Source organism: Chiloscyllium plagiosum, unplaced genomic scaffold (assembly GCF_037043375.1).
Source record: "Chiloscyllium plagiosum isolate Xiang-an unplaced genomic scaffold, Cpla_swu_hap1 HiC_scaffold_32, whole genome shotgun sequence".
Classification (NCBI taxonomy): domain Eukaryota; kingdom Metazoa; phylum Chordata; class Chondrichthyes; order Orectolobiformes; family Hemiscylliidae; genus Chiloscyllium; species Chiloscyllium plagiosum.
Genome location: NW_028270170.1, coordinates 4,411,686 through 4,422,481, shown reverse-complemented (window position 1 = coordinate 4,422,481; position 10,796 = coordinate 4,411,686).

Genomic DNA, 10,796 nt, shown 5'->3' with positions numbered 1-10,796 from the left:
AATGCCCGGTTATGAATGTCCGGGTTATGAATGCCCGGGTTATGAATGCCCGGGGTATGAATGTCCCGGATATGAATGCCCGGTTATGAATGTGCGGGTTATGAATGCCCGGGGTATGAATGCCCGGTTATGAATGCCCGGTTATGAATGCCCGGTTATTAATGCCCGGTTATGAATGTCCGGGTTATGAATGCCCGGTTATGAATGCCCGGTTATGAATGTCCGGGTTATGAATGCCCGGGTTATGAATGTCCGGGTTATGAATGTCCGGGTTATGAGTGCCCGCGTTATGAATGCCCGGTTATGAATGCCCGGGTTATGAATGCCTGGTTATGAATGCCCGGTTATGAATGTCCGGGTTATGAATGTCCCGGTTATGAATGTCTGGGTTATGAATGTCCGGGTTATGAGTGCCCGGGTTATGAATGCCTGGTTATGAATGTCCGGGTTATGAATGCCCGGGTTATGAATGTCCGGATTATGAATGTCCCGGTTATGAGTGCCCGGGTTATGAATGTCCGGTTATGAGTGCCCGGGTTATGAATGTCTGGGTTATGAGTGCCCGGGTTATGAATGTCTGGGTTATGAATGTCCCGGTTATGAATGTCCCGGTTATGTGTGCCCGGGTTATGAATGTCCGGGTTATGAATGTCCCGGTTATGAATGCCCGGGTTATGAATGTCCGGTTATGAATGCCCGGGTTATGAATGCCGGGGTATGAATGTCCCGGTTATGAATGCCCGGTTATGAATGTCCGGGTTATGAATGCCCGGGTTATAAATGCCCGGGGTATGAATGCCCGGTTATGAATGCCCGGTTATGAATGTCCGGGTTATGAATGCCCGGGTTATGAATGTCCGGGTTATGAATGTCCCGGTTATGAATGCCTGGGTTATGAATGCCCGGGGTATGAATGCCCGGTTATGAATGCCCGGGTTATGAATGCCCGGGTTATGAATGCCCGGTTATGAATGTCCGGGTTATGAACACCCGGGTTATGAATGCCCGGGTTATGATTGTCCCGGTTATGAATTTTTGGGTTATGAATGTCCGGGTTATGAATGTCCGGGTTATGAATGCCCGGGTTATGAATGTCCCGGTTATGAATTTCTGGGTTATGAATGTCCGGGTTATGAATGTCCGGGTTATGAATGCCCGGGTTATGAATGTCCGGGTTATGAATGCCCGGGTTATGAATGCCCGGGGTATGAATGCCCGGTTATGAATGCCCGGGTTATGAATGCCCGGGTTATGAATGCCCGGGTTATGAATGTCCGGGTTATGAATGTCCAGGCTATGAATGCCCGGGTTATGAATGTCCGGGTTATGAATGTCCGGGTTATGAATGCCCGGGTTTTGAATGCCCGGTTATGAATGCCCGGGTTATGAATGTCCGGGTTATGAATGTCCAGGCTATGAATGCCCGGGTTATGAATGTCCGGGTTATGAACGTCCGGGTTATGAATGTCCCGGTTATGAATGCCCAGGTTATGAGTGCCCGGGTTATGAATGTCCGGGTTATGAATGTCCCGGTTATGAGTGCCCGGATTATGAATACCCAGTTATGAATGCCCGGTTATGAATGTCCGGGCTATGAATGTCCGTGTTATGAATGCCCAGGTTATGAATGTCCGGGTTATGAATGTCCCGGTTATGAGTGCCCGGGTTATGAATGTCCGGGTTATGAATGTCCCGGTTATGAGTGCCCAGGTTATGAGTGCCCGGGTTATGAATGTCCGGGTTATGAATGTCCCGGTTATGAGTGCCCGGGTTATGAATGTCCGGGTAATGAATGTCCCGGTTATGTGTGCCTGGGTTATGAATGTCCGGTTACGAATGCCCGGGTTATGAATGTCCCGGTTATGAATGCCGGGGCTATGAATGTTTGGGTTATGAATGTCCCGGTTATCAATGCCCGGTTATGAATGCCCCGGGTATGAATGCCCGGGTTATGAATGTCCGGTTATGAATGCCCAGGTTATGAATGCCCGGGGTATGAATGTCCCGGTTATGAATGCCCGGTTATGAATGTGCGGGTTATGAATGCCCGGGGTATGAATGCCCGGTTATGAATGCCCGGTTATGAATGCCCGGTTATGAATGCCCGGGTTATGAATGCCCGGGGTATGAATGCCCGGTTATGAATGCCCGGTTATGAATGTCCGTGTTATGAATGCCCGGGTTATGAATGCCCGGGGTATGAATGCCCGGTTATGAATGCCCGGTTATGAATGTCCGGGTTATGAATGCCCGGGTTATGAATGCCCGGGTTATGAATGTCCCGGTTATGAATGCCCGGGTTATGAATGCCCGTGTTATGAATGCCCGGTTATGAATGCCCGGTTATGAATGTCCGGGTTATGAATACCCGGGTTATGAATGTCCGGGTTATGAATGTCCCGGTTATGAATGTCCCGGTTATGAATGTCCGGGTAATGAATGCCCGGGTTATGAATGCCCAGGTTATGAATGCCCGGGTTATGAATGCCCGGGTTATGAGTGCCCGGGTTATGAATGCCCGGGTTATGAATGTCCGGGTTATGAATGTCCCGGTTATGAATGCCCGGATTATGAATACCCAGTTATGAATGCCCGGTTATGAATGTCCGGGTTATGAATGTCCCGGTTTTGAGTGCCCGGGTTATGAATGTCCGGGTTATGAATGTCCGGGTTATGAATGCCCGGGTTATGAATGCCCAGGTTATGAATGCCCGGGTTATGAGTGCCCGGGTTATGAATGCCCAGGTTATGAATGCCCGGGTTATGAGTGCCCGGGTTATGAATGTCCGAGTAATGAATGTCCCGGTTATGTGTGCCTGGGTTATGAATGTCCGGTTACGAATGCCCGGGTTATGAATGTCCCGGTTATGAATGCCGGGGTTATGAATGTCCGGGTTATGAATGTCCCGGTTATCAATGCCCGGTTATGAATGCCCCGGGTATGAATGCCCGGGTTATGAATGTCCGGTTATGAATGCCCAGGTTATGAATGCCCGGGGTATGAATGTCCCGGTTATGAATGCCCGGTTATGAATGTGCGGGTTATGAATGCCCGGGGTATGAATGCCCGGTTATGAATGCCCGGTTATGAATGCCCGGTTATGAATGCTCGCGTTATGAATGCCCGGGGTATGAATGCCCGGTTATGAATGCCCGGTTATGACTGTCCGGGTTATGAATGCCCGGGTTATGAATTCCCGGGGTATGAATAACCGGGTTATGAATGCCCGGTTATGAATGCCCGGTTATGAATGCCCGGTTATGAATGCTCGGGTTATGAATGCCCGGGGTATGAATGCCCGGTTATGAATGCCCGGTTATGACTGTCCGGGTTATGAATGCCCGGGTTATGAATTCCCGGGGTATGAATGCCCGGTTATGAATGCCCGGTTATGAATGTCCGGGTTATGAATGCCCGGGTTATGAATGCCCGGGTTATGAATGTCCCGGTTATGAATGCCCGGGTTATGAATGCCCGTGTTATGAATGCCCGGTTATGAATGCCCGGTTATGAATGTCCGGGTTATGAATACCCGGGTTATGAATGTCCGGGTTATGAATGCGCGGGTTATGAATGTCCGGGTTATGAATGTCCGGGTTATGAGTGCCCGCATTATGAATGCCCGGTTATGAATGCCCGGGTTATGAATGTCTGGTTATGAATGCCCGGTTATGAATGCCCGGTTATGAATGTCCGGGTTATGAATGCCCGGGTTATGAATGCCCGGGTTATGAATGTCCCGGTTATGAATGCCCGGGTTATGAATGTCCCGGTTATGAATGCCCGGGTTATGAGTGCCCGGGTTATGAATGTCCGAGTAATGAATGTCCCGGTTATGTGTGCCTGGGTTATGAATGTCCGGTTACGAATGCCCGGGTTATGAATGTCCCGGTTATGAATGCCGGGGTTATGAATGTCCGGGTTATGAATGTCCCGGTTATCAATGCCCGGTTATGAATGCCCCGGGTATGAATGCCCGGGTTATGAATGTCCGGTTATGAATGCCCAGGTTATGAATGCCCGGGGTATGAATGTCCCGGTTATGAATGCCCGGTTATGAATGTGCGGGTTATGAATGCCCGGGGTATGAATGCCCGGTTATGAATGCCCGGTTATGAATGCCCGGTTATGAATGCTCGCGTTATGAATGCCCGGGGTATGAATGCCCGGTTATGAATGCCCGGTTATGACTGTCCGGGTTATGAATGCCCGGGTTATGAATTCCCGGGGTATGAATAACCGGGTTATGAATGCCCGGTTATGAATGCCCGGTTATGAATGCCCGGTTATGAATGCTCGGGTTATGAATGCCCGGGGTATGAATGCCCGGTTATGAATGCCCGGTTATGACTGTCCGGGTTATGAATGCCCGGGTTATGAATTCCCGGGGTATGAATGCCCGGTTATGAATGCCCGGTTATGAATGTCCGGGTTATGAATGCCCGGGTTATGAATGCCCGGGTTATGAATGTCCCGGTTATGAATGCCCGGGTTATGAATGCCCGTGTTATGAATGCCCGGTTATGAATGCCCGGTTATGAATGTCCGGGTTATGAATACCCGGGTTATGAATGTCCGGGTTATGAATGCGCGGGTTATGAATGTCCGGGTTATGAATGTCCGGGTTATGAGTGCCCGCATTATGAATGCCCGGTTATGAATGCCCGGGTTATGAATGTCTGGTTATGAATGCCCGGTTATGAATGCCCGGTTATGAATGTCCGGGTTATGAATGCCCGGGTTATGAATGCCCGGGTTATGAATGTCCCGGTTATGAATGCCCGGGTTATGAATGCCCGTGTTATGAATGCCCGGCTATGAATGCCCGGTTATGAATGTCCGGGTTATGAATACCTGGGTTATGAATGTCCGGGTTATGAATGTCCCGGTTATGAATGTCCCGGTTATGAATGTCCGGGTAATGAATGCCCGGGTTATGAGTGCCCGGGTTATGAATGCCCGGGTTATGAATGTCCGGGTTATGAATGTCCCGGTTATGAATGCCCGGATTATGAATACCCAGTTATGAATGCCCGGTTATGAATGTCCGGGTTATGAATGTCCCGGTTATGAGTGCCCGGGTTATGAATGTCCGGGTTATGAATGTCCGGGTTATGAATGCCCGGGTTATGAATGCCCAGGTTATGAATGCCCGGGGTATGAATGCCCGGTTATGAATGCCCGGGTTATGAATGCCCGGGTTATGAATGCCCGGATTATGAATGCCCGGTTATGAATGTCCGGGTTATGAACACCCGGGTTATGAATGCCCGGGTTATGAATGTCCCGGTTATGAATTTCTGGGTTATGAATGTCCGGGTTATGAATGTCCGGGTTATGAATGCCCGGGTTATGAATGCCCAGGTTATGAATTCCCGGGGTATGAATGCCCGGTTATGAATGCCCGGTTATGAATGCCCGGGTTATGAGTGCCCGGGTTATGAATGCCCAGGTTATGAATGCCCGGGTTATGAATGCCCAGGTTATGAATGCCCGGGTTATGAGTGCCCGGGTTATGAATGCCCAGGTTATGAATTCCCGGGGTATGAATGCCCGGTTATGAATGCCCGGTTATGAATGTCCGGGTTATGAATGCCCGGGTTATGAATGCCCGGGTTATGAATGTCCCGGTTATGAATGCCCGGGTTATGAATGCCCGTGTTATGAATGCCCGGTTATGAATGCCCGGTTATGAATGTCCGGGTTATGAATACCCGGGTTATGAATGTCCGGGTTATGAATGCCCGGTTTATGAATGTCCGGGTTATGAATGTCCGGGTTATGAGTGCCCGCATTATGAATGCCCGGTTATGAATGCCCGGGTTATGAATGTCTGGTTATGAATGCCCGGTTATGAATGTCCGGGTTATGAATGTCCGGGTTATGAATGTCCCGGTTATGAATGTCCGGGTTATGAATGTCCGGGTTATGAGTGCCCGGGTTATGAATGCCTGGTTATGAATGTCCGGGTTATGAATGCCCGGGTTATGAATGTCCGGATTATGAATGTCCCGGTTATGAGTGCCCGGGTTATGAATGTCCGGTTATGAGTGCCCGGGTTATGAATGTCTGGGTTATGAGTGCCCGGGTTATGAATGTCTGGGTTATGAATGTCCCGGTTATGAATGTCCCGGTTATGTGTGCCCGGGTTATGAATGTCCCGGTTATGAATGCCCGGGTTATGAATGTCCGGTTATGAATGCCCGGGTTATGAATGCCGGGGTATGAATGTCCCGGTTATGAATGCCCGGTTATGAATGTCCGGGTTATGAATGCCCGGGTTATGAATGCCCGGGGTATGAATGCCCGGTTATGAATGCCCGGTTATGAATGTCCGGGTTATGAATGCCCGGGTTATGAATGTCCGGGTTATGAATGTCCCGGTTATGAATGCCTGGGTTATGAATGCCCGGGGTATGAATGCCCGGTTATGAATGCCCGGGTTATGAATGCCCGGGTTATGAATGCCCGGTTATGAATGTCCGGGTTATGAACACCCGGGTTATGAATGCCCGGGTTATGAATGTCCCGGTTATGAATTTCTGGGTAATGAATGTCCGGGTTATGAATGTCCGGGTTATGAATGCCCGGGTTATGAATGTCCCGGTTATGAATTTCTGGGTTATGAATGTCCGGGTTATGAATGTCCGGGTTATGAATGCCCGGGTTATGAATGTCCGGGTTATGAATGCCCGGGTTATGAATGCCCGGGGTATGAATGCCCGGTTATGAATGCCCGGGTTATGAATGCCCGGGTTATGAATGCCCGGGTTATGAATGCCCAGTTATGAATGTCCGGGTTATGAATGTCCGGGTTTTGAATGCCCGGGTTATGAATGCCCGGTTATGAATGCCCGGGTTATGAATGTCCGGGTTATGAATGTCCAGGCTATGAATGCCCGGGTTATGAATGTCCGGGTTATGAACGTCCGGGTTATGAATGTCCGGTTATGAATGCCCGGGTTATGAATGTCCGGGTTATGAACGTCCGGGTTATGAATGTCCGGTTATGAATGCCCGGGTTATGAATGTCCGGGTTATGAATGTCCAGGCTATGAATGCCCGGGTTATGAATGTCCGGGTTATGAACGTCCGGGTTATGAATGTCCGGGTTATGAGTGCCCGGGTTACGAATGTCCGGTTATGAATGCCCGGGTTATGAATGCCCAGGTTATGAATGCCCAGGTTACGAGTGCCCGGGTTATGAATGCCCGGGTTATGAATGTCCGGGTTATGAATGTCCCGGTTATGAATGCCCGGGTTATGAATGTCCGGGTTATGAATGCCCGGTTATGAATGCCCGGTTATGAATGCCCGGTTATGAATGTCCGGGTTATGAATACCCGGGTTATGAATGTCCGGGTTATGAATGCCCGGGTTATGAATGTCCGGGTTATGAATGTCCGGGTTATGAGTGCCCGCATTATGAATGCCCGGTTATGAATGCCCGGGTTATGAATGTCTGGTTATGAATGCCCGGTTATGAATGTCCGGGTTATGAATGTCCGGGTTATGAATGTCCCGGTTATGAATGTCCGGGTTATGAATGTCCGGGTTATGAGTGCCCGGGGTATGAATGCCTGGTTATGAATGCCCGGTTATGAATGCCCGGTTATGAATGTCCGGGCTATGAATGTCCGTGTTATGAATGCCCAGGTTATGAATGTCCGGGTTATGAATGTCCCGGTTATGAGTGCCCGGGTTATGAATGTCCGGGTTATGAATGTCCCGGTTATGAGTGCCCAGGTTATGAGTGCCCGGGTTATGAATGTCCGGGTTATGAATGTCCCGGTTATGAGTGCCCGGGTTATGAATGTCCGGGTAATGAATGTCCCGGTTATGAATGCCGGGGCTATGAATGTCCGGGTTATGAATGTCCCGGTTATCAATGCCCGGTTATGAATGTCCCGGGTATGAATGCCCGGGTTATGAATGTCCGGTTATGAATGCCCAGGTTATGATTGCCCGGGGTATGAATGTCCCGGTTATGAATGCCCGGTTATGAATGTGCGGGTTATGAATGCCCGGGGTATGAATGCCCGGTTATGAATGCCCGGTTATGAATGCCCGGGTTATGAATGCCCGGGGTATGAATGCCTGGTTATGAATGCCCGGTTATGAATGTCCGGGTTATGAATGCCCGGGTTATGAATGCCCGGGGTATGAATGCCCGGTTATGAATGCCCGGTTATGAATGTCCGTGTTATGAATGCCCGGGTTATGAATGCCCGGGTTATGAATGTCCCGGTTATGAATGCCCGGGTTATGAATGCCCGTGTTATGAATGCCCGGTTATGAATGCCCGGTTATGAATATCCGGGTTATGAATACCCGGGTTATGAATGTCCGGGTTATGAATGTCCCGGTTATGAGTGCCCGGGTTATGAATGTCCGGGTTATGAATGTCCCGGTTATGAGTGCCCGGGTTATGAATGTCCGGGTAATGAATGCCCGGGTTATGAATGCCCAGGTTATGAATGCCCGGGTTATGAGTGCCCGGGTTATGAATGCCCAGGTTATGAATGCCCGGGTTATGAATGCCCGGGTTATGAATGCCCGGGTTATGAATGTCCCGGTTATGAATGCCCGGATTATGAATGTCCGGGTTATGAATGTCCGGGTTATGAATGCCCGGGTTATGAATGCCCAGGTTATGAATGCCCGGGTTATGAGTGCCCGGGTTATGAATGCCCAGGTTATGAATGCCCGGGTTATGAGTGCCCGGGTTATGAATGCCCGGGTTATGAATGTCCGGGTTATGAATGTCCCGGTTATGAATGCCCGGATTATGAATGCCCGGGTTATGAATGTCCCGGTTATGAATGTCCCGGTTATGAGTGCCCGGGTTATGAATGTCCGGGTTATGAATGTCCCGGTTATGAGTGCCCAGGTTATGAGTGCCCGGGTTATGAATGTCCGGGTTATGAATGTCCCGGTTATGAGTGCCCGGGTTATGAATGTCCGGGTAATGAATGTCCCGGTTATGTGTGCCTGGGTTATGAATGTCCGGTTACGAATGCCCGGGTTATGAATGTCCCGGTTATGAATGCCGGGGTTATGAATGTCCGGGTTATGAATGTCCCGGTTATCAATGCCCGGTTATGAATGCCCCGGGTATGAATGCCCGGGTTATGAATGTCCGGTTATGAATGCCCAGGTTATGAATGCCCGGGGTATGAATGTCCCGGTTATGAATGCCCGGTTATGAATGTGCGGGTTATGAATGCCCGGGGTATGAATGCCCGGTTATGAATGCCCGGTTATGAATGCCCGGGTTATGAATGCCCGGGGTATGAATGCCCGGTTATGAATGCCCGGTTATGACTGTCCGGGTTATGAATGCCCGGGTTATGAATTCCCGGGGTATGAATGCCCGGTTATGAATGTCCCGGTTATGAATGCCCGGGTTATGAATGCCCAGTTATGAATGCCCGGGTTATGTATGTCCCGGTTATGAATGCCCGGGTTATGAATGCCCGTGTTATGAATGCCCGGTTATGAATGCCCGGTTATGAATGTCCGGGTTATGAATACCCGGGTTATGAATGTCCGGGTTATGAATGTCCGGGTTATGAGTGCCCGCGTTAGGAATGCCCGGTTATGAATGCCCGGGTTATGAATGCCTGGTTATGAATGCCCGGTTATGAATGTCCGGGTTATGAATGTCCCGGTTATGAATGTCCGGCTTATGAATGTCTGGGTTATGAGTGCCCGGGTTATGAATGCCTGGTTATGAATGTCCGGGTTATGAATGCCCGGGTTATGAATGTCCGGATTATGAATGTCCCGGTTATGAGTGCCCGGGTTATGAATGTCCGGATATGAGTGCCCGGGTTATGAATGTCTGGGTTATGAATGTCCCGGTTATGAATGTCCCGGTTATGAGTGCCCGGGTTATGAATGCCGGGGTATGAATGTCCCGGTTATGAATGCCCGGTTATGAATGTCCGGGTTATGAATGCCCGGGGTATGAATGTCCGGTTATGAATGCCCGGTTATGAATGCCCGGTTATGAATGTCCGGGTTATGAATGTCCCGGTTATGAATGCCCGGTTATGAATGTCCGGGTTATGAATGTCCCGGTTATGAATGCCCGGTTATGAATGTCCGGGTTATGAATGCCCGGGGTATGAATGTCCGGTTATGAATGCCCGGTTATGAATGCCCGGTTATGAATGTCCGGGTTATGAATGCCCGGGTTATGAATGTCCGGGTTATGAAGGTCCCGGTTATGAGTGCCCGGGTTATGAGTTCCCGGGTTATGAATGTCCGGGTTATGAATGCCCGGTTATGAATGCCCGGTTATGAATGTCCTGGTTATGAATGTCCGGGTTATGAATGTCCCGGTTATGAGTGCCCGGGTTATGAATGTCCGGGTTATGAAGGTCCCGGTTATGAGTGCCCGGGTTATGAATGTCCGGTTATGAATGCCCGGTTATGAATGCCCGGTGATGAATGCCCGGGTTATGAATGTCCGGGTTATGAATGTCCCGGTTATGAATGCCAGGGTTATGAATGCCCGGGGTATGAATGCCCGGTTATGAATGCACGGGTTATGAATGCCTGGGTTATGAATGCCCGGGTTTTGAATGCCCGGTTATGAATGTCCGGGTTATGAACACCCGGGTTATGAATGCCCGGGTTATGAATGTCCCGGTTATGAATTTCTGGGTTATGAATGTCCGGGTTATGAAGGTCCGGGTTATGAATGCCCGTGTTATGAATGTCCCGCTTATGAATTTCTGGGTTATGAATGTCCGGGTTATGAATGTCCGGGTTATGAATGCCCGGGTTA